Below are 27,578 nucleotides of genomic sequence, written 5' to 3' on the forward strand. Positions count from 1 at the left end.
GAAATTTGCACATCATCATATGGTTATCAAGGTTTTCCTCTGTAGGCCTGTCTGCAGTGATGTCACAGAACACACGGCTCAAAAGGGGTTGGTTTACTAACGACAAAATAACTATTCACTTTGCAAGAGAATTCCCCCCAGAGCTTTGTGAATGTGGTCAATTTTTACATTGCAACTACAGGAAACTTGAAATGTATTCCTTAGGCCTCATACACACTGGAACGTTATAAAAAATGCCAGTAGTGTTAACTGTAGAAAGCTGTAGCTGTAGAATACGTTTTTTAGTGCTTTTGCAGTAGCTTTTTTTTTAGCAAAAATATATTCCTACCAAAGTTTATGGCTCAAAAATGCTCATAAATGCCGAATAGCCGTGTTTTCAGGATTTTTTAACTTTTTTCAGAGCATTTTTACAGTGGAAAAACTAAACGAATTCTGGGTTTTTTTCCCAGCCAGAAAACGCCCCTGCCAAAAACTGCTGATAAAAGCCTAGGTGTGCATGGACACATAGGATATCATGCTGGGGTGTTTACTGGCTGCAGGAAAAAATGCCTAAAGCCAAAAACAGCAGCTGTAAAAACGTCCAGTGTGCATGAAGCCTTACAGTGGGGCTGTGCCTGCACTGCAAGGGTTAACTGTTCACTTTGTCTAGAGTAGAGAAGAAGCACTTTTACTTACCTGATCCTCTGCTCCCCCAGCAGACGGCTCTCCCCTGTGCTCCAGCGGTGGACTGTCCTTTGGCATCATGATGTCCAAAGCAGAGTTAAGGACTGTGCATTGATCTTGATGATGTCAGGACCATGGAGCACTGGAGCATGGGGGAGAGATTGAAGACATTATGAAGACCAGTCTAGCAGCGAAGAAGAGCAAAGGATCGGGTAAGTAAATATTTTTTGTGTCCCCTAGACCTTGGGATTTAATTCAAAGTTGGAAAGCCATTTTAAACCAATATTCACGATTTGTATTTATTGTCTGCTCAGCTGATCATCTTGCTCGTCAAATGTTAGTTAAATTTTTACTTAAGTCCTTTGTAACAGCAATAAATGTATGGCCAGCCAGCCTGTTTTTTGTGTCCAGCATTCCTTTAATTAGTGTTTGCCAACAAGAGTTTTACATTACTCTTGGACCTCCTGGAACATTGGGCAAAGACTTCATAAACTTGGCTAGTATCCAGTAGTTGTAATAATGGAAATAAACTTGCCAAGGCTGTATCTGAAGATCATGCTATTCTAGGCAAACATGAAGGATGATGCTTTTTCATCTTTTGTCACTATTTATGTCACCAGTCAGATTACAGGATTAGAACTGAGCACATTGAAAGACTGAATGCACTTTTAGGAGCATCATATTATTTGTTCTTTTTGTAGCCAGCATTGGACAGCACTGTAGACTTATAAGGGGGTTTAAAAGTCTTTGGGATTCATTTACTAAAGGCAATAGGCTGTTCATTTTGCAAGGGAATTTCCTTAGCTTATCGAATTAGTGAATGCGGGAACCTTACTTTTTTTTTTTGTTATACATTTTATTAAAATTTAGTTTCACAGCTTACAAAACTTAAAACCAGTACAGATACAAGAAGTAAACATTACAAGGTTGAAATGGCATAATGTTAAAATTTGTCAGCTTACGAAATGCAGAGAAAGGGAGAAGAAGGGTGGGATTGGAGGTAAGGGGGGGGGGTAGGGAAAGGGAGAGGGGAGCTAAGCCCCACAAGATTTTACAATAGATGAGCTATCATTTAGCTCAAAAAGGGCAAGCATAACTTGACAACAGATGAAGCAAACTTGTGGACAGGAGGTGATCATGGGAGAAGATGATGATTCCGTGACTTGTACGTCTTAGGTGAAGAATGTTCATTCAGTTCCTGAATATCAAAAGAAAGGGTGTGGAACGTAGAGAGGGTTCATGATGGTAGACCTTCGATGAATAATGTCAAGATCAGATGTAATTCTTGTTTAGAGCAGGGTGGTCTGGAGGTGCTGAAGAGTAGTTGAATGGGAAATCCTTTAGACTTTGATGTTTTAAGTCTGGTAGCATTCTTGCGATGTAAGGGCCCCATTTGCGATGAAAGCATGATGGCATCCGGTGGTGGGATAGGGCCATGTCCAGCTTCTCTTTTTGTAGTAAGTTTAGCAGATCATTTTTGATGTCTTTGATGGTTGGAAGGAAAGTCGCAGTCCATTGATTGAGAATGGCCCTTCTGGCTGCCATATAAATGTAGTGAGCCATGGTTTAATTTTGCTGTATGATCTTGATTTGTGTTTTTGGTTGGGAAGGAGGGGGGGTGTCCAAATAACCAAAAAGTAATTAGTAGATGTCCCTGCAAGGTAGAGGACCAGTGACCTTGGCAGCTAGAGACTCTACTTGGTTCTAAAAGGGAGAGACAAGAGGGCATATCCATAGCTTTTTTAGCAGTGGGGGGTCTGTAATCATTGCATAGGGTGCAGTATTGCCGGTCAGGAGATTGCTTTTGGGTTAGGTGAGTTATATATGCACGATGCATTATTTTGTATTGTTGCTCACGCCAGAATTTGTTAGTGACTAATGCGCGGGTAGTATTGTAGCCAGCTAGAATATAGTGTTGTGCCTCTGAAGATTGCAGGTCTTTGTTCCATGATGATGCTGACTTATAATGTAGTGGGTTTGCTAATTTGGAGTTCAGAGGTTTGTAGAGATATGAAATTTTGTGGCATTGGAGATCCACAAGAGAGTCCATAAGTGAGCTTTTGAAGCGCATGTCTCTGGGTGGATATATTTTGCATACAAAGTTGATTGCTTGTTGGGTATATATTCGATGATGAGTGGGTAGGTTAATCTTTTGAGCTATCTAGAGAAAGGAGAGAGGCCTGCCTGTTGAGGTGTCAAACAGTTGTGAGAATTTAGTTAGACCTTGTGAAGCCCATGTGGCGAAGGCCGCATATTGCTGCGCCTGTGGGAACAGAGGGTGGTGGGAAAGCTGGGGGGGGTAGCCCCAGTTTTTTTTCTTAGTTCTCTCCAGACTAGCACTGTATCCCATATCAAGAGATTGTGTTTTAAAAAAGGTGGAAGAGACTGAAACAGGGGAAGAATTTCGCTTTTGGAGAAATCAATTCTTAACCCTGAGCATGTCTGAAAACGATTGAATACTTTTTGGATGTGGGACATATCTGCCTGTGGGCTTAATGTGAAAATTAAGATGTCGTCTGCCAATAGGGCTGTACGAAGTTACTGTGAGCCCACCTTAACCCCGTGTAGATTAGAGTGAAAGTGTAGGTAGGTTGAAGAGAAGAGGTGAGAGAGGACATCTCTGTCGTGTTTTGAGGGGGCTGAATACATGGCAGTAATAAGGGGATCTTATTTTGACAGGACCATTCTGAGCCACTGGAAACTGACATTATCGAATGCTTTTTTAGCATCAAGGGTGACAATGCCAGTGTCCATGGCCAAGTTGGTCCTCGCATGTTCTAGTACTCTGAGAACTTTTCTTATGTTGGAGGTCGCAGATCGCCCTTGAGTAAAGCCCGCTTGTGAGGGATGGATGAAGGTTGGCATAATGTGAGCCAGTCTATTAGCCATTATTTTGGACTGAAGTTTTGTATCTAGATTTAGCATAGAGATTGGGTGGTATGATCCAGGATTGGTAGAGTCTGTCCCTTTCTTAGGTATTAATTATATGTGGGCTTGAAGTCCTGATGGGAGGTTTGATTTTCCGTTAAGTATGTTTTGGAAGACTAGAGCTAGGGTAGGGGAAATAGTGTCCATAGAGAGTTTAAAAAAATTCTGATGTATAACGGTCTGGGCCTGGGGATTTTCTAGCTGGTAGGGTTTTGATTGCGGAAACAATTTTGTCTAGTGAGATCTGGGCAGGAGGAGGAGGATCTTATCTAAAAAGTCTAGTGCCTCTGCTTCATCTATGGCACAGGTGTCAAACACAAGGCCCGCGGGCCGAATGCGGCCCCCCAGGCCATATCATGTGGCCCTTACACCTCTCCTGCAGCTGCGTCACCCCCCTTGTCTCTGTAGTCGACAGCAGAGAGGACATAACTCCTTTGCCAGATTCTGCACTCCTCTGTGCAGCTGTAGAAAGGCTCTGCTTTGCCTCCCCAGGACATGGGGTGCTATGGACATCTAATCCTACAGATATAATCGGCCCTTTGAGGGCAACCATAATGCTGATGCGGCCCGCAATGAAATTAAGTTTGACACCCCTGGTCTATGGTATCAGGGCCATAAAGGAAGGTGTAAAACCTTTTGAGTAAAATTATTGGGCACATTTGCCAATGGCTTAAATAATGTCAGGAACAGGCAGCGTTCAAGGAAAATTAAAAACAGGAATTGCACAAAGTGGGTCTTGTGTATTGAAGGTTCCAAATTTTATTTTATATATTATTATTATTATTATTATTTTAATAATAATATTTAACATTTAGGCTTTTCAGTGCCTTCATACTGAAGCCTTAGATTGCAGTAAAAACTTTATATGGGTTCTAAAGCAGCTCTCCAAACTTTCTAAACAAAGGGCCATTTTCCTGTCCTTCAGACTTTAGATGGGTAAGACTGTGGCCAGTCGGAAAAGAAAATGTCCTGGCATCAGTGGGAGTAAACAACGCTCCATCATTGGTATTGGGGAATGAAATAGTACCCCATTGTCGGTCTCATTGAAGGGAATAGTGCTCCATCACTGGTATCAGTAGGAAGAACAGTGTCCCATCGTTGGTGTCAGTGGGAGGAATAGTGACCATTGTTGGCGTCAGTGGGAGGAATAGTGACCCATTGTTGGTGTCAGTGGATGAAGTAATGCCCCAAAAGGCCAGATAAAGGCAAGCAAAGGGCTGCTTCTGTCTCCCGGACTACAGTTTGAAGGTCACTGTTCAAATCTTTCACACTATGAAAAACTAAACATGAAAGTTTTGGCTTTAAATGATGTAAAAAGGTAAAATCTAACTCTGCAAGGAAGCAAATAAATACTTTCCTTTCCCACTGCCGATTCTGCTCGAATGCATCAAGCTGAAGTCTCTTCAGAAACCAGCACTTCTGGGAGTGTCAATGTCCGATCCTCTGATGGGTTTAATGATTCCTCCCGCTGACCCTACATCACTACAATATCTATAGTAATGTAGGGTTTAGCAAGAGGAACCACTGAGCATAGCAGGGTTCCAAGGATCTGACATTTTCAGAAGTGCTGGTTTCTCGTGGGACTTTAGGTGACAATTTCCTTTCTTTCCTTTCCTTTCTTCTTCAGGGACAGCTTTAATTCAGTATTTTATTTTAGTGACAAAATTGGTTTAATGAAAGCTAAACGACTAAACTTTCATTTTAGATCATCTAAATACATTCCACGTGCATCAAAACAAAAAGTGTGCAGTCTTATAGTTTATTTTCTTTACAAAGCAAAGCCACTTGAAGAGTAGAAAAGCCAGTCCCCTGCCAGCATGTTGCAGAGAAGGACTGTTTCTGTGTGGAAATGGGTTACCCAAGCTGTGGCTGTTTTCTAAAGGAAACAAATTGTAAGGCTTTACAAAAATTTTATCTTGATGCTTCTGGAATTATTTTCGCTGATTTAAACTGAAGGTTCAATTGGACTATAATATTTGTTTTGTAATATAATACACTAAGGCCTCATGTACACTGGCATTTTCCCAGCTCTTGGCAAGAGAAAAGCACCATAAAAAAGCTGTGTTTTTCTTATACAAATGGTTTTATTAATATTCAATCCAACAGATAAGCTCAACAATTAGATGGTTACATTGCATATAGGACAAAAAAAAACAGAACATAAGAAAAAATAAAAAATAAATAATAAAGAGGGATGCTCAAGACCTATAAATTTAGAGAAAGGGATCACATAACGACAAAGGTCACAGTCCGGAGTGTCTCGGAACTCTGTATGCTGCAAAAGAATGAAAATGTCCAAACATAGAACGGAATGCAGCTAATCTCAAAACCTTAGGATCAATGTACAATAATGCAATAATGTTAGCACTGAGCACTGTAACAATCCCAACCAGGCTAAGGCCTGGTGGCAAAAAGTGGCAAACGTGTTTAGGCAAAAGTGTCAAGCATCTGGGTGTACATTTATTCCATTGGCCAGAATATAAATTTATTCTGGCCATTGAAATGAAAGAAAGCTCAAGCACTAAACATGCCTAACGTTTAGGCACTTTAGGTGTTTTTTCTGCCAAAACACTTCTCTCCTGCTCAAATAATGTTTTTTCTTATTTTCCAGCCTCTAAACGCTCCTGCCTCTACTCGCTGATAAACTCCTACTGTATGTGTGCATGGACACGTAGGATAACATAGAGAGGCGTATAAAAAGTCAAACGCCCTTAAAAGCACCTGATCATCTGAAAAACCTTAACCACTTAAAACTATGGCGGCTGATTGGCTCTGTCCTGTACATCGCTTCACGGGACCGCTCGCGGTGGGGGCGCATCCATGCCCATTTGCCACAGGGGAAGCTGATCAGTGGGTCCGGCGGCCGCAATTGGCGCCGGGCACCCGTGATTGCTCCCTGTGGAGACAGAATGGCGGTCTGCCATTGTATACACAGCAGATCGCTGTTCTGTCAGTAATGAACACAGGGCTCCTGTGTTCCTCCTATTTAGGAACACAGGTCTCTGTGTTCATGCAGCAAGCCCAACCCCCCTAACAGTTAGAAAGCACGCCCTAGGGACACATTTAACCCTTTGATTGCCCCTGGTGTTAACCCCACCCCTGCCAGTGTCATTAGTACAGTAACAGTGCATATTTGTAGCACTGATTACTGTAGTAATGTCAATGGTCCCCAAAAAGTGTCAAAAATGTCAGTTAGGTGTCCAATCTGTCTGCCGCAATGTCGCAGTCCCGCTAAAAATCGTTGATCGCCGCCATTACTAGTAAAAAAATAAATAAATAAAAATAAAATATTTCCCCTAGTTTGTAGACGCGATAACTTTTGTGCAAACCAATCAATATACACTTATTGGGATTTTTTTTACCAAAAATATGTAGCAGAATACAAATTGGCCTAAAATGATGAAAAAAATTGTATTTTTATTTATTTTTTTTTTTTTATTGGGAATGTTATATAGTAGAAAGTAAAAAATATTGTTTTTTGTTTTGTTTTTTTTCAGAATTGTTGCTGTTTTTTTGTTTATAGCGCAAAAAATAAAAATTGTACAGATGGTCAAATACCACCAAAAGAAAGCTCTATTTGTAGGGAAAAAAAAGGACATCAATTTTATTTGGATACAGCGTTGCACGACTGCGCGATTATCAGTTAAAGTAACGCAGTGCTGTATAGCAACAAATGGCCTGGTTATTAAGAGAGTAAATCCTTCTGGTCTAGAAGTGGTTAAAAGCATAGTTTTTGATGCCCAGTGTGCATGAGGCCTTTTTTTTTATTTTCAGATGACAGTGTTTTTAACCGATTGCCGACCGCCGCAAATACATATACTGCGGTGGTCAGCCCCGGCCAGGCAAAGTGACGTATCGGTACGTCACTAGCCTGGGAGCCAATAGCGGGCGAGAGCGCCCCCGAAGGCGCGCTCCCGCCCTGGCTCATTCCCTAACGAGTCCACGCGTGTGACCGGCGGACCCGATGTCCGCCGGTCACTCGCGATCGTCCGCCGTGAAGGGGGAAAGGCAGGTGGCTAATGTAAACAAAGCCGCCTGTCATTCTCCCCTGTGTAAAAATGGAGATCATACGGTTATACTATGTAGGACCGTTGATCTCTGTTCTTACACGAGTAGCCACAGCCAATCACAGTTAGAAACATGCCCCTAGGGACATACTTAACCACTCCTTCCCCAATAAAGTTAACCCCTTCCCTGCCAGTGTCATTTTTACAGTAACAGTGCATATGTATAGCACTGATTACTGTAGTTGTGTCACTGGTACCCCCAAAAGTGTCAAAAATGTCAGTCAAGGGTCCGATCTGTCCGCCGCAATGTCACAGTCCCCCCAAAAAAATCGCAGATCACCGCCATTACTCGTTAAAAAAAAACAACAAAAATCTTTCCCTTAGTTAGAAAACGCAGTAACTTTTGCGCAAACCAATCAAAATACGCTTATTGTGATATTTTTTGCCAAGCATATGTAGCAGAAAACAAATTGGCCAAAAATGTTAAAAAATTTAGATTTTTACATTTTTTTGGGGGGAAATTTCATATAAAAAATGTGAAAAATATTGTTATTTTTGCAAAATTGATGCTCTTTTTTTGTTTATAGCGCATGATCAAAAAATCGCACAGGTGATCAAATACCACCAAAAGAAAGCTCTGTTTGTGGGAAAAAAAAGGACGTCAAATTTGTTTAGGTACAGCATCGCACGACCGTGCAATTGTCCGTTAAAATCACGCAGTGCCGAATCGCAAAATAGGCCCTGGTCAGGAAGGGGGTAAAATCTTCCGGGGGTTAAGTGGTTAAATTCAGTTACACAGGTGTATTACAAATCTTCTACGGTAGCTTCATTTTTGCTTAGATATTGAAATGTTACAAATAAATTAGTAACGTGTATTTCCAACCCATTTTTATAGATGCCAGATTGTGTTTTGCGTTGGCTGTTCTAATCATTCTAAAAACGTTCCTCTTTTTACTTCTTCCAAGAAAGTGCAAACTTTTTGTCCTGTAAACTGATCCGTATCTCTAGGAATAACTTTATAAATGTCAATGGCAGACCCTTGGCCTACATTCAGTATCACCATACCTTTTCTGTATTCCTTAGATATCTTTGTGGATATTCAGTATTTTAAAAAAGTCAGTTCCATGACAGTGACTCATGTGATAAAGAAAGACCAACTGTGCCTTAACTCTCATGATTAATTAAGACAGAAATAAGGTTGGACTGAACAGCAGTTCAGAGACAAATGAAAAGGTCAAAATTAATGAGAGGAGGGATCTTTAAAAAGAAATTACAGAAAAACGTATTTCATCAGTTACTGATGGAAGTTGGCTTTATCAGTGTCTCAGTTGTCCCGAGGATTGTATTTCCTTTCTCTTCATGGTCTGAACCTGACTCAACCTTAAACTCTGTGGGCTATCCAACCACCTCTTTCTGCTCATCATTAGGGATGATCGAACTTTTGAAAAGTTCGGTTCGACCAGAACACCCGAACTTCACGAAAGTTCGGTTCGGATTTCAGAACCCCATTGAAATCAATGGGACCCGAACTTCTGTAATCAAAAAACACCATTTTTAAGCCCTAAAACCCAATAAATGCCCCTAAAAAGTGCCTAGGGTTCTGGGTCATGCCCCAGGGACTATTAATCACACAAAAAAAAGTTCTTAAAAATTGTCGTTTTTGATAGATAGCCAATTATTGAAAAAATTAAAAAAAAAAAAAAAAAAAAGAGATTTCTTTGGATTTAGTGTCTGGGGGGTCTAAAAGTTGTACCTGTGAAGTTTCAGCTCTGTAGCATGTCCAGAACCAGAATTACAGCATACCAAACCTTCAAAAATGACTTTTTTGCTTAACCGCACCTTTCTTTTGCTCCTAATCAACGGCTCAGCCAATGTGTATGATGGGGACATAATGCAGTGCACTGGGAACAAGATTAGAGGTTTTTTTGGAAAAAGGTGCTGTCTCTTTAAATGTGCATATAATTAACGGGTGTATTTCCACAATGGGGCTTTTATTACCAAATGTTTCAAGAAGTCCAAAGATGTATGTAATTGCACTTTATTTCATGTAAAATGGTGTTTGGTGCACTTTAACTTAAAATCTCACAAGAAACAGACATATATGCACGGATACATTGAGGGTTAGGGGTAGGGGCCACAATGTAGTGCAGAGTGAACAAGATTAGAGATGTTTTGGATGAATACTGTTGTCTCTTGACTTTGAATAGAAGTAAAGGATGCTTAAAAATTGGGCATTTGGTGGTGCGGACGATGCCTTGACACCATATCCCTATGAAAGTGCTGGTAATGAAAGCAATAATTGCCTTTGTAAGGAAAAAAATTACAATGATATGCATCTGTGTGACAGGTGCGCAAAAATTGTTGTTTGGGTGTTGGCGGAGCCATACCACTGTAAGCCCAAAGAGCTGGTGTTGAAGAAGGCGTAAAAATTATGAAGGTGTGCACCTGTGGAACAGGTGCGCAAACATGGTAGTTTTGGTGTTGGCGGAGCCTCCCCACCATAACCCCAAAGAGCTGGCTTTGAAGGAGGCCCAAAAATTGTAAAGGTGTGCACCTGTGGAACAGGTTCGCAAACATGGTAGTTTTTGTTTAGCATAGCCTCCCCACCTTAACCCCAAAGAGCTGGTGTTGAAGGAGGCCCAAAAATTGTAAAGGTGTGCACCTGTGGAACAGGTGCGCAAACATTGTCGTTTTTGTTTTAGCATAGCCTCCCCACCTTAACCCCAAAGAGCTGGTGTTGAAGGAGGCCCAAAAATTGTAAAGGTGTGCACCTGTGGAACAGGTGCGCAAACATTGTCGTTTTTGTTTTAGCATAGCCTCCCCACCTTAACCCCAAAGAGCTGGCGTTGAAGGAGGCCCAAAAATTGTAAAGGTGTGCACCTGTGGAACAGGTGCGCAAACATTGTAGTTTTTGTTTTAGCATAGCCTCCCCACCTTAACCCCAAAGAGCTGGTGTTGAAGGAGGCCCAAAAATTGTAAAGGTGTGCACCTGTGGAACAGGTGCGCAAACATTGTCGTTTTTGTTTTAGCATAGCCTCCCCACCTTAACCCCAAAGAGCTGGTGTTGAAGGAGGCCCAAAAATTGTAAAGGTGTGCACCTGTGGAACAGGTGCGCAAACATTGTCATTTTTGTTTTAGCATAGCCTCCCCACCTTAACCCCAAAGAGCTGGTGTTGAAGGAGGCCCAAAAATTGTAAAGGTGTGCACCTGTGGAACAGGTGCGCAAACATTGTCGTTTTTGTTTTAGCATAGCCTCCCCACCTTAACCCCAAAGAGCTGGTGTTGAAGGAGGCCCAAAAATTGTAAAGGTGTGCACCTGTGGAACAGGTGCGCAAACATTGTCGTTTTTGTTTTAGCATAGCCTCCCCACCTTAACCCCAAAGAGCTGGTGTTGAAGGAGGCCCAAAAATTGTAAAGGTGTGCACCTGTGGAACAGGTGCGCAAACATTGTCGTTTTTGTTTTAGCATAGCCTCCCCACCTTAACCCCAAAGAGCTGGTGTTGAAGGAGGCCCAAAAATTGTAAAGGTGTGCACCTGTGGAACAGGTGCGCAAACATTGTCGTTTTTGTTTTAGTATAGCCTCCCCACCTTAACCCCAAAGAGCTGGTGTTGAAGGAGGCCCAAAAATTGTAAAGGTGTGCACCTGTGGAACAGGTGCGCAAACATTGTCGTTTTTGTCATAACCAAAATGAGGTTCTGTGAACGTAAAGAGAATGAGAGGAGGGTTTGAGGGTGGCACCATGGTCCAGGCTTAAACTGAGGCTCAACTGCCACATCACAACGATAGCCTAGTCTACAAGGTCTGCATCAGGTGCATCAAAGCTTGATATCCACGACTGATTCATCTTAATGAATGTCAAACGGTCGACTGAGTCGGTGGAGAGTCTAGTTCGATGGTCTGTGACGAATCCTCCTGCTGCGCTGAATGCCCGTTCCGATAGGACACTGGAAGCAGGGCAGGCCAACAACTCCATGGCATACTGGGCCAGTTCTGGCCAGTGGTCTAATCTTAAGACCCAGTATGCCAGTGGATCGGATTCGTCACATGAAAAGCCCTCTGTGTCACTTTGTGCTCTCACGTAATCGTCCACCATGTGATGCAGACGGTGTCGATGCGATGTGGCAGCTGAGAGGCCTGGGCGGTGAGGACTAAAAAAAGACCGAAAGGCATCCGTCAACCGCACGCCTTCTCCAACGCTCCTCTCGTGACCACCAATAGAATCCATGGTAGGTTGTCCCCGCCCCTGCACCCTACGGGAGTCGGGGAACATGTTCACCAGATTCCTCTTGAGACTGTCCTCAAGGGATTTGATCCTGTGGACTCTATGGGTGGATGGGAAAAGCTCCGAGACTTTACACTTGTACCGGGGGTCAAGTAGGGTGGCCAACCAATAGTGGTTAGTCTCTTTAATGGCCTTGATTCTGGGGTCCTTTCGCAGGCTCTGGAGCATGATGTTTCCCATGCGTCGCAAATTAGCGAAGGCCTGAGAAGCTGACTCCTCGGGGTCACTCATAACGACATTATCTTCAACGGGCTCCTCCTCCTCCCAGCCACGTACTACTCCAAAGTGTCCCGAGGGAGTCAAACTAGGCCTTGCAGATTGCCGCATGTCTTCCTCCTCCTCCTCCTCAAACCCTGCAAAAGTTCCCGCAGAATCGTCCTCCTCCTCCTCTTCCACCCCTGGATCCTGCTCGGGCCTCTGGGAGCTAGGCATAATGGGGTCAGGATTCTCAGGATAAAGGGGGCCTTGAGAGGCAAGGAAGTCCTCCTCTTCCTCCTGCTGCTCTGCCTCCAGTGCCCTGTCCATAATGCCACGCAGAGTGTGCTCCAACAAAAACAGTACCGGTAGGGTGTCACTGATGCATGCGCTGTCCCGGCTGACCATCCTTGTGGCCTCCTCAAATGGCGAGAGGACAGCGCATGCATCCTTAATCAAAAGCCACTGCCGTGGTGAAAAGAAGCCCAGGCGCGCAGAGCCAGTGCTGGTGCCGTACTCGCATAGGTATTCATTGAGGGCCCTCTGCTGCGTGTACAGGCGCTGCAGCATAGCCAAGGTGGAGTTCCAGCGGGTGGGCATGTCACAGATGAGGCGGTGTACCGGCAGGTGAAACTCGCGCTGCACTTCGGCCAAACGTGCAGTGGCACTGTACGACCGCCTGAAGTGACTGCACACCCTTCTTGCCATCCTTAGCACATCCTGCATTCCCGGGTACGAGTTCAAAAACCGCTGTACCACGAGATTCAGGACATGCGCCAGGCATGGCACATGGGTTAACTTTCCCTGACGAAGGGCGGCCAGGAGGTTTGACCCATTATCAGTAACCACCATCCCTGGCTGCAGCTGGCGTGGTGTCAACCACCTCTGGGCCTGTGCCTGCAGAGCCCCAAGAATCTGAGGGGCAGTGTGCTGCCTGTCCCCTAGACACACAAGCTGCAGCACTGCGTGACACCTTGTGGCCTGAGACATAGAATAGCCCTTTGAACGTTTACGTGGTATCTCATCATATTCAAAGGACCATTCTGCAGAGGAGGGCATGGAGGAGGTAGAGGAGGAGGAGCAGGAGGGGGTAGAAGTGATCGATCTACCCGGATCAGCGACACCACCAGCTGTTTGCAGACGTGGGGGCAACACTGGCTGCAGCACCGAGCCCTGGCTACAATCCCTTCCACTGGCAAGCAGTGTCACCCAGTGAGCAGTGACAGAAATGTACCGTCCCTGCCCATGTTTGCTTGACCAAGTGTCAGCCGTCAAGTGTATCTTACGGCTGACTGACTTGGCCAGGGATGACACTACATTGCCTTCCACATGTTGGTATAGGGATGGCAGGGCCTTACGGGAAAAGTAATGCCGACTTGGCACCTGCCACTGTGGAACTGCACATTTTGCGAAGTCACGGAAGGGAGCAGACTCTACCAGGTTAAATGGTAATAGTTGCAGAGCCAGTAGTTTAGCCAAACTACTGTTTAGACGCTGGGCATGTGGGTGGCGGGGAGTATACATTTTTTTTCGTTCCAGCATGTGTGGAATCGAAATTTGGCGTCTAGATGATACAGCTGGTGGTGTGCTGGAGGTAGATGCGACACTGCCTGCTATATCATCATCCCTGCCAGTGGAGGCTGCCAACAGGTGACGAGTGACTATAGCAGGGCCAGGAACAGACTGATGTGCAGGTGGAGCAGGTGGAGCAGATGGAGCATGAGGAGGAGCGCGAGGAGAACTAGGAGGCCGACTGACCAATCTTTGGCCCTTTTGTGGGTTCTTTAAATGCTCCTGCCAACGGGCCGAGTGGTGGGTTGTCAAATGCCTGTTTAGGCAGCTTGTACCCAGGTGGTTGACATTTTTGCCACGTTTTATACCCTTCTTACAAATCTTGCAGATCGCAACTGTTTTATCTGCATGGGATGTCTCAAAAAAGGCCCAGCAAGATGAGGTGTGTATAGTGGCCCGGGAGACAACAGGTGCGGCCTTAGATGGAGTAGGCCGTCTGCTCTCCCCTCTTGCTTGCTCTGCCTCCTCCTCAACCTCAGACCCAACATCTGACTCCATCAAAGACTGAGCATCAGGCCTGGCCTGGGAGACAACAGGTGCGGCCTTAGATGGAGCGGGCCGTCTGCTCTCCCCTCTTGTTTGCTCTGCCTCCTCCTCAACCTCAGACCCAACATCTGATTCTATCAAAGACTGAGCATCAGGCCTGGCCTGGGAGACAACAGGTGCGGCCTTAGATGGAGCGGGCCGTCTGCTCTCCCCTCTTGTTTGCTCTGCCTCCTCCTCAAACTCAGACCCAACATCAGACTCCATAAAGGACTGAGCATCAGGCTGGTGTAGATGGCCGACACTGTGGTCAAACAGCTCAGCTGACTCCTCTGCCATGTCTGAAATTGGGTCTAAGGGAGGACATGAGGTGGACATGGACTCATCTGTATTTGTTCTGACAACTGCAGAAGACTGACCACTTTTCTCTGCCTGGGTCACTGTAGTTGCAGATGATGCCGATGATGAGGGTTTGTTCATATAGTCCACCACCTCCTGTACATACTGTGGACGTATAGCTTGGCCACTGCCGGAGAACAATCCAAATGGTGGCCTGGCTGAGGACTGACCACCACGTCCACCCCTGCCTCTAGACACCCTAGAAGCTGTGCCCCTTTCCGCAGCAGGGCCACGTATGCCTTTTCTTGGTCTACCAGGCATATTTCTCAATGATGCGTTGGCAACTGTGTGCGGTGGAAAAAGGCACACTGCTATGCGACCCACAGTTGTCGCTGGATACAGCACAGCAGTTGCGGTTCACGCACAGTAGCAAAGCCTTTTGCACAGTGGACCTAACGCTTTGAACAACAGGCGTTAGGTTGTCACTGATGCGTTGGCAACTGTGTGCGGTGAAAAACGCACACTGCTATGCGACCCACAGTTGTCGCTGGATACAGCACAGCAGTTGCGTGTCACGCACAGTTGCAAAGGCTTTTGTACAGTGCACCTAAAGCTTTGAACAACAGGCGTTAAGTTGTCACTGATGCGTTGGCAACTGTGTGCGGTGAAAAACGCACACTGCTATGCGACCCACAGTTGTCGCTGGATACAGCACAGCAGTTGCGGTTCACGCACAGTAGCAAAGCCTTTTGCACAGTGGACCTAACGCTTTGAACAACAGGCGTTAGGTTGTCACTGATGCGTTGGCAACTGTGTGCGGTGAAAAACGCACACTGCTATGCGACCCACAGTTGTCGCTGGATACAGCACAGCAGTTGCGTGTCACGCACAGTTGCAAAGGCTTTTGTACAGTGCACCTAACGCTTTGAACAACAGGCGTTAAGTTGTCACTGATGCGTTGGCAACTGTGTGCGGTGAAAAACGCACACTGCTATGCGACCCACAGTTGTCGCTGGATACAGCACAGCAGTTGCGGTTCACGCACAGTAGCAAAGCCTTTTGCACAGTGGACCTAACGCTTTGAACAACAGGCGTTAGGTTGTCACTGATGCGTTGGCAACTGTGTGCGGTGAAAAACGCACACTGCTATGCGACCCACAGTTGTCGCTGGATACAGCACAGCAGTTGCGTGTCACGCACAGTTGCAAAGGCTTTTGTACAGTGCACCTAACGCTTTGAACAACAGGCGTTAAGTTGTCACTGATGCGTTGGCAACTGTGTGCGGTGAAAAACGCACACTGCTATGCGACCCACAGTTGTCGCTGGATACAGCACAGCAGTTGCGGTTCACGCACAGTAGCAAAGCCTTTTGCACAGTGGACCTAACGCTTTGAACAACAGGCGTTAGGTTGTCACTGATGCGTTGGCAACTGTGTGCGGTGAAAAACGCACACTGCTATGCGACCCACAGTTGTCGCTGGATACAGCACAGCAGTTGCGGTTCACGCACAGTAGCAAAGCCTTTTGCACAGTGGACCTAACGCTTTGAACAACAGGCGTTAGGTTGTCACTGATGCGTTGGCAACTGTGTGCGGTGAAAAACGCACACTGCTATGCGACCCACAGTTGTCGCTGGATACAGCACAGCAGTTGCGTGTCACGCACAGTTGCAAAGGCTTTTGTACAGTGCACCTAACGCTTTGAACAACAGGCGTTAAGTTGTCACTGTATTTTGCTGCCTAGCAAGCACGTATACCTGCTGTGATACAGCAGCACTGTGCCACGTGCTCACTAAACAGAACCCTCACACTTTCCCTACAGAAACTAAATTTTCAAATCTAACTAATGTAGTACAAAGTTCCCTAACTACACTAGATATCCCTTTCCACTAAATAGAAAGCTCCATACAGCAGAAGACTGACACTGTCCCTTAAGTTTTTTTTTTTTTTTTTTTTTTTTAACTCTAAGAACCAGCACAATCGCTGTATCTAACTACACTGGCTGTAAGCTAAATACAATTCTGCTATATGGAGCTTTAGAACCACTCGATATGTAGGAAATGTAGTGTAGCAAGCAGGAGTCAGACAGAACTGCTTCAACTCTCTTCAACAGGCTCTGGATAACTGTGCTAGGGGTTAGGCGGGGCCATCTTATATAGTGTGGGGCGTATTCACTCCTGATTGGCCTCTGGTCCCCGTAGTCACTCCAATCACGTTCCTAGGAGACTCCTGCCCCCTTATTGGCTTTTGCAGACGTTTCTGGGCCAATCACGGGCTTTTAAAGCCCAGTTCCTGTCCCAGTGCATTTTGGGCGGTTCTGGTGGCCGAATACCGAACTTTTGCCGCAAAAAGTTCGGTATTCGGCCGAATATCGAACATCCAATGTTCGGGTCGAACCGATGGTCGACCCGAACCGTTCGATCATCCCTACTCATCATCAGTCATCTATAGAAATTCTCTTCATAAAATGATCATTAAGAAAGCAAATCTGAATTCGTATTTCACACTTTGGCTTTTGTTATTAAAAGTGCAAGATTACCTGGAGAAAAAAATCTGCCTCATCCTGACCTTCTCTATCATTTTAGAATGAGAGGAAAAGGGAAGGCTGTATAGCCCCCTTTTCCTCATGGGAGAGTGGCGGGAGAAGTTTAGATTTAGGTCAGTTATTATTTCCCTCCTTTTTTCCTCAGGGAAAAAGGGGAGGGAAGATAGGGCCACCCTGAGGGAAACAGCTGGAGTGGGTGGTCACGTAACTTTGCAGGGGTCAGAGCACCTATAGGGATAGAGATCAGCTGTAGAAGCTTCTATAGCTCTTTGGGGACCCTATATAAAGAGGGGATTGCCTCAGAGGGGCTCATTCGCCTCAGAAGACTTACCTGTGGAGTTCCCCATCTCCCCCTCCCTTGTCGCGGCTGTTTTTATGTGGTGGGTCACCTTTGCGTCAGCAAAGGGGGGCGGTTTTTGCTGTATATTTGGAAGTGATGATTTTATCTGAGATATTTATTTATGCAGCCTGAGCTGTGGTGGCTGGGTTGTTACAAGTGTTGTATGTTTTTATCATCTATTTATTAACCTCCCTGGCGGTATGATTCTTTCGGATTTTTGGTGCTGAAAGCGGTACCATTATTTTGCATGTAATTCTTGAGAATGAGCAGCCCAAACCAACTATTTACATATTTTTTTTTTTTACTGTGCGTTCTTCTTTATAACATCTCGGGTATGATAAAGTTTAAAACACAAAATCATAAATTATAATATAATAAAAAACTATAAATAAGTTAAAGTATGTATGTATGTATACATATATATATATATATATATATATATACACATAAAAAGTACAGTAAAACTGCAGGAAAGGGCACTGGGGGCAATGTAATGTGAATTTATTTTATTTTGAATGGTATCAGTGTGTTTGGTGTGTTTTACATTTGAATCTGCCGCCGGTTCCACCCCCTGCGAACGTCACGTTGCAGGAGACGGAAGCCGGGGCACGGAGAGTATCGGGAGGAAGATCAGCCGCCGCATACCGCTCGCATACATCGCTGGATCCCGGTGACAGGGTAAGCAACCTCTTTTACAGGATCCAGCGAAGCTTCTGGCGGTACCCCGAGTGTGGCTCGGGGTTACCACTTTTGGCTCTGAAATTTAACCCCGAGCAACGCTCGGGAATACCGCTAAGAAGGTTAAAAGTTTTAAAACCAATAATAAACGGCCGCGGTCAATTATTTTCCATAATTACAGGTGTCTGCCTCTTTAATTTTAGTTAAGTAATAGAATAAGAAATCCTGCCTACTATCCCATAAAGAATACTCTCACCTTCCAATGCAGAAGGTGTTGTATGCCACCTGGCGTACAGGATTCCATAGAATTCAGAACGCAGAACTCAGATATCCTTGCAAAGGGTAAGATGCTCACTTTTACTTTTCACATGCGCCCCCTATAGGCTGCAACTGTGGGGCAATAGAGTGAATGTGCAACATTGAAAAGGGTGTCTTAAAATGTTTGTTGCTATGGAAACCTGATCGCTGACTTTCCATGTTGTGTATTACAGCTTCGATGTTGTGAAGTGAATATTGATGTCTCTGAATTGATAGAGAGGTACAGGATGCAGTTTATTTTTATTATTATTATAGTTACTCTTGCACTTATTTTTTATTATAGCAAAATAGTATTTCCCAATGTCCACCTAAATTATGATCTAAAAGATGACCAATACAGGGATCTAGGAAGAAGGAGGGAGCATGCCAAGCTCCACTTTTACAGGAAAACTAGAGATTTCTATATGACTCTAGCTATCTTCATCTGTAGATGTACTGATCATTTTGGCTTATAGCTTTTATAATACCTAAATACACAGTTGTAATACATACCGGTATATGTTTACTGTTTTAACTTTCTGGTAATTTGAGGGGATTTGTGATTTACACTGCACAGCCAATACGCACACACGTGTGTGTTTGTGTGTGTATATATATATATATATATATATATATATATACTGTTTATATATATATATATATATATATATATATATATATATATACTGTGTATGTGTATATATGTGTATATATTTGAGGGGATTTGTGATTTACACTGCACAGCCAATACGCACACACGTGTGTGTTTGTGTGTATATATATATATATATATATATATATATATATATACTGTTTATATTAATATATATATATATATATATATGTATATATACATATATATATATATATATATATATACACTTTAGCGATATACACTATAATACCAAAAGTATTGGGACACCTGCCTTTACACGCACATGAACTTTATTGGCATCCCGGTCTTAGTCCGTAGGGTTCAATATTGAATTAGCTCTTCTGGGAAGGCTGTCCACAAGGTTTAGGAGTGTTTCTATGGGAATGTTTGACCATTCTTCCAGAAGCGCATTTGCGAGTCTCCGCTCTAATTCATCCCAAAGATATTCTATCGGGTTGAGGTCAGGACTTGGACCCTGTTTGTGCACTGGTGCACGGTCATTTTGGAACAGAAAGGGGCCATTCCCAACCCCTGAAAAACAAAAATGATTTGGACCAGTGCACAAAGCAAGGTTCATACAGACATGGGTGAGTTTTGGGTGGAGGAACTTGACTGGCCTGCACAGAGTTCTGACCTCAACCCAACAGAACATCTTTTGGATTAATTAGAGCGCAGACTGCGAGTCAGGCCTTTTAGCCTGACCTCCCAAAAGCGCTTTTAGAAGAATGGTCAAACATTCCTATAGACACACTCCGAAACCTTGTGGACAGCCTTGTCAGAAAAGTTGAAGCTGTTATAGCTGCAAAAGGTGGGCCAACTCAATATTAAACCCTACAGACTAAAACAGGAATGCCATTAAAGTTCATGTGCATTTAAAAGGCAGACGTCCCAACACTTTTGGTAATATAGTGTATTCTTACAACAAACTTATAATACTGTGCAACCAGTTGTATAGTTTACACAAATTTTTCTACACTGCAAAGCCAGACATGTGACACTCGAAATCTGAAATCCCTTATTAGGAAATTCACCTTCCTAGTTTAGCAGTGCAGCTTCCTACGTCACCTCTCTGTCTCCAGCCTACTTAATGGGGAGACATTTGCTAAAGGCAAATAGATTGTGCAGTTGCACTTATCTTACTTAGTAAATGTAATGTGGTGAAATTTTACTTTGTAAAGAATACCCAATCAGGTGCAAAGAAAATAAAAAAGTCCTTTTTGCTTGCACATGATAGGATGATGGAAATTAGCAGAGCTTTCCCACATTTACTAAGCTCTAGCTCTCGAGCTAAGCTCTAGAGAAGATGAGTGCAACTGCACTTGCAGAGTGTGCTGTCTATTTGCCTTTAGTAAATTCACCCCAATGGATAATTAAAGTGGAGTTCCGGCCTCAAAATTGAAAAAATAAATTTTGAGCCTTCCGCTTGCTGAGGGCCACCTGAAAAAGAAATGGATGCTCCCAATTTTTTTTTTTTTTTTGGTCACTTACCTTGATATTGAAGAAAATATACTCACCTTTCTTCCACTTCCTCCCTCTGCGGCCGCGGCCCGCGCCATTTCTTCCGGTTTGCTGAATGTCATCGATCCCAGAAGTCAATGTGACGAGCGGGGCCGGTGCAGTGCATTGTGGGACTCCCACGTCACCGAAGAGGCCGCAGAAGAGGACGCACTGGCTTCAGCTGCCCACACCTGAGATGGCAGCGCTGGAGAAGAACTTTTCAAGGTAAGTATTTCTTCTTACAGGTAAGTGCGACCCGGGACAGTTCAGAGGCTATCCATTGTGGTATGTACTAGCCCTGACTGTCCAGGGGGTATTATTAATCTAAATTTGACCCCCGAGGCCGGAACTCCGCTTTAAAGGAAACGTTTGTGGTTATTAGAAAGCAAACATTCATACTCACCTGCATGCTACAGCATCGGTCTGTTCTAAGCCTGAGAACTGAGCAATCGTATGACCGCTTATCAATCAGTTTTCAGTCAGCTCTAAGCGGAGAGCAGTGGCTGTTGGTCACTGCTCTCAAACCCTGCCCTATCAGTGATCACTGGTGAGGAAGTGGGCACAGCTGGCTTCGGCACTCAGTCATGCGCTTAGAGCTAGCTATCAGTCAGGCAGCTGGGTGGATCCCAACAATATGGTCAATATTCTTCCAGAGCCTGGAGCAGTTCTGTGACATCAGCTGATAGCAGGCAATAGCCCGCTATTACCTGACTTTCGGTCAAAGGAGAGCAAAAGTAAGTGACCCACAAGAGTATGGTCAAAAAAGTTTTCCTATTTTGATATTATCATATTTTCCAATGAGAAGAGGGTTGACATGGGAAACAGTGAAGCTAAGCCTAGAAGTAGCGTCTACAGCAGTCTTTCTCAATGTTTTGTTTACGCCAGAGGAACCCTTAAAATAATTTTCAGGTCTTGAGGAACCCTTACTAAAGCCAGTTAATCGGGAATAATGGGAAAAATACCTCTTAATTTCGTGGTTAGTAGGAAGAATGGAACTCTTAGGCTGGCCATATATGGTTCACTTTCTTTATTTCAACCAATGAGTTGAGCAAAGGGAAGTGGTTTTATTTGGGACTGAATACCGTACTTGGTATTTAAAATGTGACAGTGCTAAAAGCTGAAAATTGGCCTTGGCAGGAAGGGAATCAACGTGCCTGGTATTGAGGTGGTTAAAGGCTATGTTCAGCATTAGTAAAATGTTACATGGTACCCCTGTATTTATACACCAGCCCCCATGCCCCTCGCAAACGTGCCGCAAAAAGCATCAACCACACATGTATAAATGTGAACTTAGCCTAAGAGCTCATTCATATCAGCACAGCGATGGGTAGCACTGTCCAACTCAATTCTAACCCATGATCAAGACAATTTGCCTCATATCCAATAGCTTTAGTTCACACCAAGGGTGCTAAAAAGAAAGTAGGACATGTGCATTTTACATTACGCACTGCTGTCAATCTAACATGCTTTTAGACATTTAACATTGAAGAGGAAGGTTTACATATGGCTTTCAGCTTTTTATTTATGTAATTGGCAGAAGCTTCACTTTAATAAAGGGTATAGAAATTCAAAACGAATTTTTAGTTTTGGATAAAGTAGGAAATGTTTAAGACCTCTGTCAGTTTTTTTCTTTCTCATCCTATCTGGGAGATTTTATCTGGGAGATTTCCTTCAGCTTTGTCAGTCTGCTGTCTCCTCCTGACAGCATGTTGCTTATTAGCACATGAGCACTGCAGTACAAATAACTGGCTCCTTATACTAATTCTTCCTCCCCAGTCTGCTGTACAGGAACTTCAAGAGGCTGATGACAGGTCATACTGAGGCACCTGCACAGCTTGCATTTAATGACTGCATTTAATGATGTATTAATGCAGCCTTTTTCAACTAGGGTGTCTTCAAGTTCCTTTAGGGGTGCCTTGGCAAAATGCCTAAAAATTGCCCAAAAATTGTATACAATCCAGCAGGTAGATCAAGCCTGCCGATAAGTTACACAAAGCCACAGGTTTACATTGTGCACAGGTTTACATTGTGCATTACAACCATTCAGTCGCCGGGATCCTAACAACCAATGATGTCATCTGTTGATAAAGGAAGACGTCGGGTGCAGGATGGATAAAAATCAATTATATATATTTTTTTTTGATAAAAAAAATTGGATTTTTTAAATTTAAATCCGATTTTTTTTTTTTTATTTAAATCTGATTTTTTTTATTTTTATCAAATTTATTTTAATAAAATGCTTTCGGAGTAAAAATCTAAAGATAGTTTTCTATTTCAGATACGTTCATAATTGAGTCTATTCAGCATGAAATGGTACCTAGTTATGTAGCATGAGGTTGTATATTCTTTAATACATTTTTGGTGAACTTATTCAATGAATCCAAGCTCTGCAAGCTGAGATAACATGCCCTGCATTGGTGCATTCACACAATTTCACACTAACTACCAGCAAGAATGAGTCCTTACATTTAAAGAGCACCTGTCATTTCAGATTCATCGTTGCAACTCGCCTGCTGCCGCCACGTCCCTCACCTTGTTGTGTCACTGCTGCATCACCAGCGTCCCACTAAAGTGAATGGGACTGTCGGCGAGTCAACAGCGTGTCAGAGGAGAAGCCGCTGCGGAACAGAGATGACAGTTGCTCTTTAAAAATTAGGTTTTAAAACGTGTTGATTTAAATCAAGCCTTTTTTTACTAGTGATTTTAATCATGATTTAAATTGTGATTTAAATTAAATCCACCGTGATCAGGCCCCTAGACAGCATCCTTGTTTGTTACTCCGTGGCTCCTCTCTATCAGCATTGGGATCACATTGGCTGAGTGAGGGAGATAAATTTAGGGAAAAGAGAAAAATTGGACTACTAGTCAGTACCAGGGTGTAAAGGTGTATTTGCTTTGGAAGAAAAAAAAATGTAACATTGGGTGTCTTTTGTGTGTGGATGTTGCTTCCCTATGTAAAACTATTAGTTTCATTTTTTACACTTTAGAATGGGGTGCCTGGAAATTGTGCAGAATTTCAAAGGGTGCCTTGACTGAAAAAACATTGAGAAACAGTGTATTTATGAATAAAGGGTTGCATTAAATTGTGTACTTTGTATCTGCATGGGGTTCAGTTTAAAAAATTACTAGCAAAACTTATATTTTGTGAAATCCTGTCCTATGCCATGCTTTGCTGTGCTATATACAGTAGTATAGTGTTACTTATACCTTCTCATGCAAGAGTCTGTCTCCATTGCTGAATTTAGCTGAACAGATCTTGATTCACCAGTGAGATCTCAACCCGAGCACTCATATTAGTCGCTCCCGTGTCCAACCCCAGCACACTCACTCTGATCTCTCCCACCTAGCTTACACACAGGGCTATCTTAGCAAATGGGCATGCTGGGCAGTTGCCCGGGGGCCTCACTTTCCCAGCGACCCAGCCCCAGCCAAGCATTAGTCATGATTCCCATGTGCAACCGCCGCCGAACTTAGCAGGTGGCAAGTGTATGTCGGCCCTGCGCTGCTGTCAGGCCACTTGGGCCATGGAGGGGGAGCCCACAACTGCAGGAATGCCTGTCTGCCTCCACAAGAACAGGACAGTTGAGTCTGACTCTCATCCGTGTGTGTGTTCACCGGACCCAGCCGCCGAACTTGGAAGCTGTCATTAGCCTGGCACTACTGTACCAATAAATATAGCCTTCTTGATAATTTGCATTTTTATTCTCGTGGGTGATTGTTTAGGCAGGGCCCCGGTGCACTCCATTGCCCAGGGCCCTTTAATGCTCTTAAGATGGCACCGCTTACACATTTGTCTTTCCACCAGCACACACATAGGTCTCTCCTCACTCTTATCCCCCTTTATCCTTTCCACAACATACATTGATTTTTCAAACAGGAAACAGTCCCCAGCACACACATCAATCTCTCACGTGTTTCCCACCTCCAGTACACACCTCGGTTATTTCCCTTTTTCCTACCACCAGCACACACACCTCACATCCCAGTATCCAAACAGTAAGATGACCATTTCAGTGCCTAGAGCTTAGTGACCAGTTTTCTAGACCAGCCGTTAAGACATGAGACCCAAGAGTTGTATTAACCACTCAAGGACCAGTCTGTAACACATGTGAGAAAGGAGCTAAACTCTGGAAGCTGTGACAAAAAAAGGAGGAGGGTAAAGGACTGGTCCCTAGTGTTGTTTGTGGTCTCCCTGCAGCTGATCTTTCCCAATACTGACTTATCGTTACTTGTTCTGCACTGTCTCTCTGTGTGGAGGCAGCCATCTTGGTAGAGGCAGGGTTTGGCTTCCTCATGTCAGAGCCCTCCGCATTGACCAGCACATCACAAAATCTTAGTCCAGATCTCCTAAGACTAGCAGTCAGAGGCAGCAGTATTTTAGATCTCACACTGTAGATTTACAACAGCGAGGCTCTTTGCCTAGGCACACTCACATACCATTGCCACAAAGTGCAGGGTTATTTTTCAGGAAAAAATCAAGACATAGGGTTTATATTTCAGGGTGTTACTTAAGTACATCTCTACATGTTTTCTATAACATTTCAAATCTTCAACTTTTTAGTTCAGGTCTCCTTTAACCACTTTCGGACTGCTTGCCGCATATATAAACTACAGCAGGGCGGCCCGGCTGCGCAAAATCACGTACATTACGTAATTTTCTGCAGGAGATGTCGGGGCGCAGGCATGCCCCTGGAGCACCGCTTTCACTGTGATTGGACACAGCAGGAGCCAATGCAATGGCCACCAGACCTGCTAAGCTGAAACACAGATCTCTCTTTTCCTCCAGTGCATCCACTCCCCCCACAGATAGAAAGCACTCCCTAGGAGGATTATTATCAGATACCTATCCTGGATCCGTTCCATTGATCTTTGATCCAATGTGAGCCTTATACTGGCTGGTTAGAGGGTTGAATTGTCCATCTGATGTTGGCTGTTGGGAAGGCCCTTGATATACTGCTCGTTTCACCTGTCTTCTGGAGATGTTATAACTACATGGCGGTGTGGTGTGCTTTTGTTTCACACTGAAGTTAGTGCAGGGGTTTCATTTCTTCCCTTCTACTGAAATTTGGACTATATACACCTAGGTTTTTTTTTTTTAGCGCTGCATGTGGACTTTTTATGTTACTTCTTTAGCATTGCTTGTAATATTTTTAAACTTACCTTTTCTGGAATGGGCACACTTTTGCTTTTATTTAATAGAAAGTGAATCCAAGAGCCTCAAGATACAGAGCCATCTAGAACAAGTGTAGCGAGGCAAGACAAGGGGGGTTGCATCATTATTAGTCTCAGTTCAGCTCGAAATCTACTTGTGTACATTAATTTACTAAAAGTCATGCCTGCCAAGAATTGATCAACTGTCAGAAGAAATGCACGATGATACACTAACGAGCTTATAATCTGTTCAGCCTTCAGTCTCAAGGCCTTCCCTTGGCATCTCTAAAAAAGACAATTTGAATCTATTTACATAATTTGGGTTTTTCAGTTTGTACTGGAACCATCTTGTATCTGCCCACAAATGTCTTTTGGATACTCTGTAGATGTTAGCCACTTGTACTGGGAACATATGATGATTAAAAAGTATGCAGTGAAAATTAACACTTGACTCTTGCCATCCAAGGATGCAATTGCTTTTAGCCAAAGGTTTAGTCATTAGCGGCAAAGTGCGCCATTCCAGGATACTGTTAGGAAGAGTCGGTATGAATGTAATTCAGTCAGAATTATATATACACACAGATAATTAGCACTGCTGATGTTCTAGAGTACAGAATGGAGAAGAGTATTAAATATTATGATGAAAATGCCTGTGAAATATATAACAGCTCAAAGCAAAACAAAAAAAAAATGGATGCCTGAGTAATTAAAATCCCTCTGCAAACATAACATGTTGAAGTTTGTTTTACTGCACTCCTAATGCGTTCATTGTTGGTAACATTCGTTTACAGTGTGTTTGGTGTATTTGTAATACAACTAAGATCTGCTTAATTCAGTTTGGGCATCTGGTCCCGGTCTAATGCATGCTACAATTACACTGTGTATTTGCTGTTGTGCCATTAGTAGGGCTATATAGGCAGTGCTGTATCTTGGCCTAGGCCAACAAGGCCCAGGCCTAGGGCAGCACTTTGCTGGGGGGCAGCAAAAAAGCTGATGGGGCTGCACTGGTATGCTGCCCTGATGGGCACTAACAAACTGCACTGATGGCCACTGATGAGACAAGACTGATAAGCTGCACTGATAGGGCTGCACTGATGGGCACTGATATGATGCACTGATGGCCACTGATGGGGCTGTACTGATGGCCACTGATGAGGCTGCACTGATAAGGCTGCACTGATGGGCACTAATGTAGCTGAACTTATGGGAACTGATGAGGCTTCACTGATGGGCACTGATAGACTGTGGTTTACAGATGACAGGGTGGGTCATAAACAGGAAAGGGTGTGGCCTTTAAAGGACGGGGTGGGTCATATTTAAATTAGGGGGTGCCCAAGTTTAGTCAGGCCTAGGGCAGCACAAAACCTAAATACACCACTGTATATATGGTAGGTAAAATTGGAATTAAAAATGCATCTATACCTATCTGAACTTTATAATCAGTTCTGAAGCCAAGCATCAAAATAATCAACTTTTTAATGATATCTATCGATAGTGGAAGAAAAAGCAGCAGACCGATAAGCTTATGTCATTTTTCTCTCTCCTTCTATCAGCATGCCCCCATTACTGCAGTACAACTTTTTGGCTCATTTTCCCTCCCCCAGTCTAGGCTCTGATATACAGCTACTGCAAGAGTCTGATAAATCAAATTCAGGTCTTGATACTGCTTGAAATGAACCACTTCTGGACCGGAAGATTTTCCCCCTTTATGACCAGGCCATATTTTGCGATTCGGCACTGCGTTACTTTAACAGACAATTGCGCGGTCGTGCGATGCTGTACCTAAATAAAATTGATGTCCTTTTTTTCCCACAAATAGAGCTTTCTTTTGGGGGTATTTGATCACCTGTGCGATTTTAATTTTTTGCGCTATAAACAAAAAAAGAGCGACAATTCTGAAAAAAAGAAAAAAAGTTTTCACATTTTGCTATATAACATTCTCAAAA

General features: G+C 43.7%; 1 protein-coding gene across 1 annotated transcript in view; it reads left to right on the forward strand.

Moving 5' to 3' along the window:
* KCNB2 (potassium voltage-gated channel subfamily B member 2) overlaps positions 1-27,578 on the forward strand; it is a 362,577-nt gene that overhangs the window by 8,269 nt on the left and 326,730 nt on the right. The gene's annotated exons all lie outside the window — the stretch shown is intronic.

Source organism: Pelophylax lessonae (genome assembly GCF_965119305.1).
Source record: "Pelophylax lessonae genome assembly, chromosome: 5".
Classification (NCBI taxonomy): Eukaryota; Metazoa; Chordata; class Amphibia; order Anura; family Ranidae; genus Pelophylax; species Pelophylax lessonae.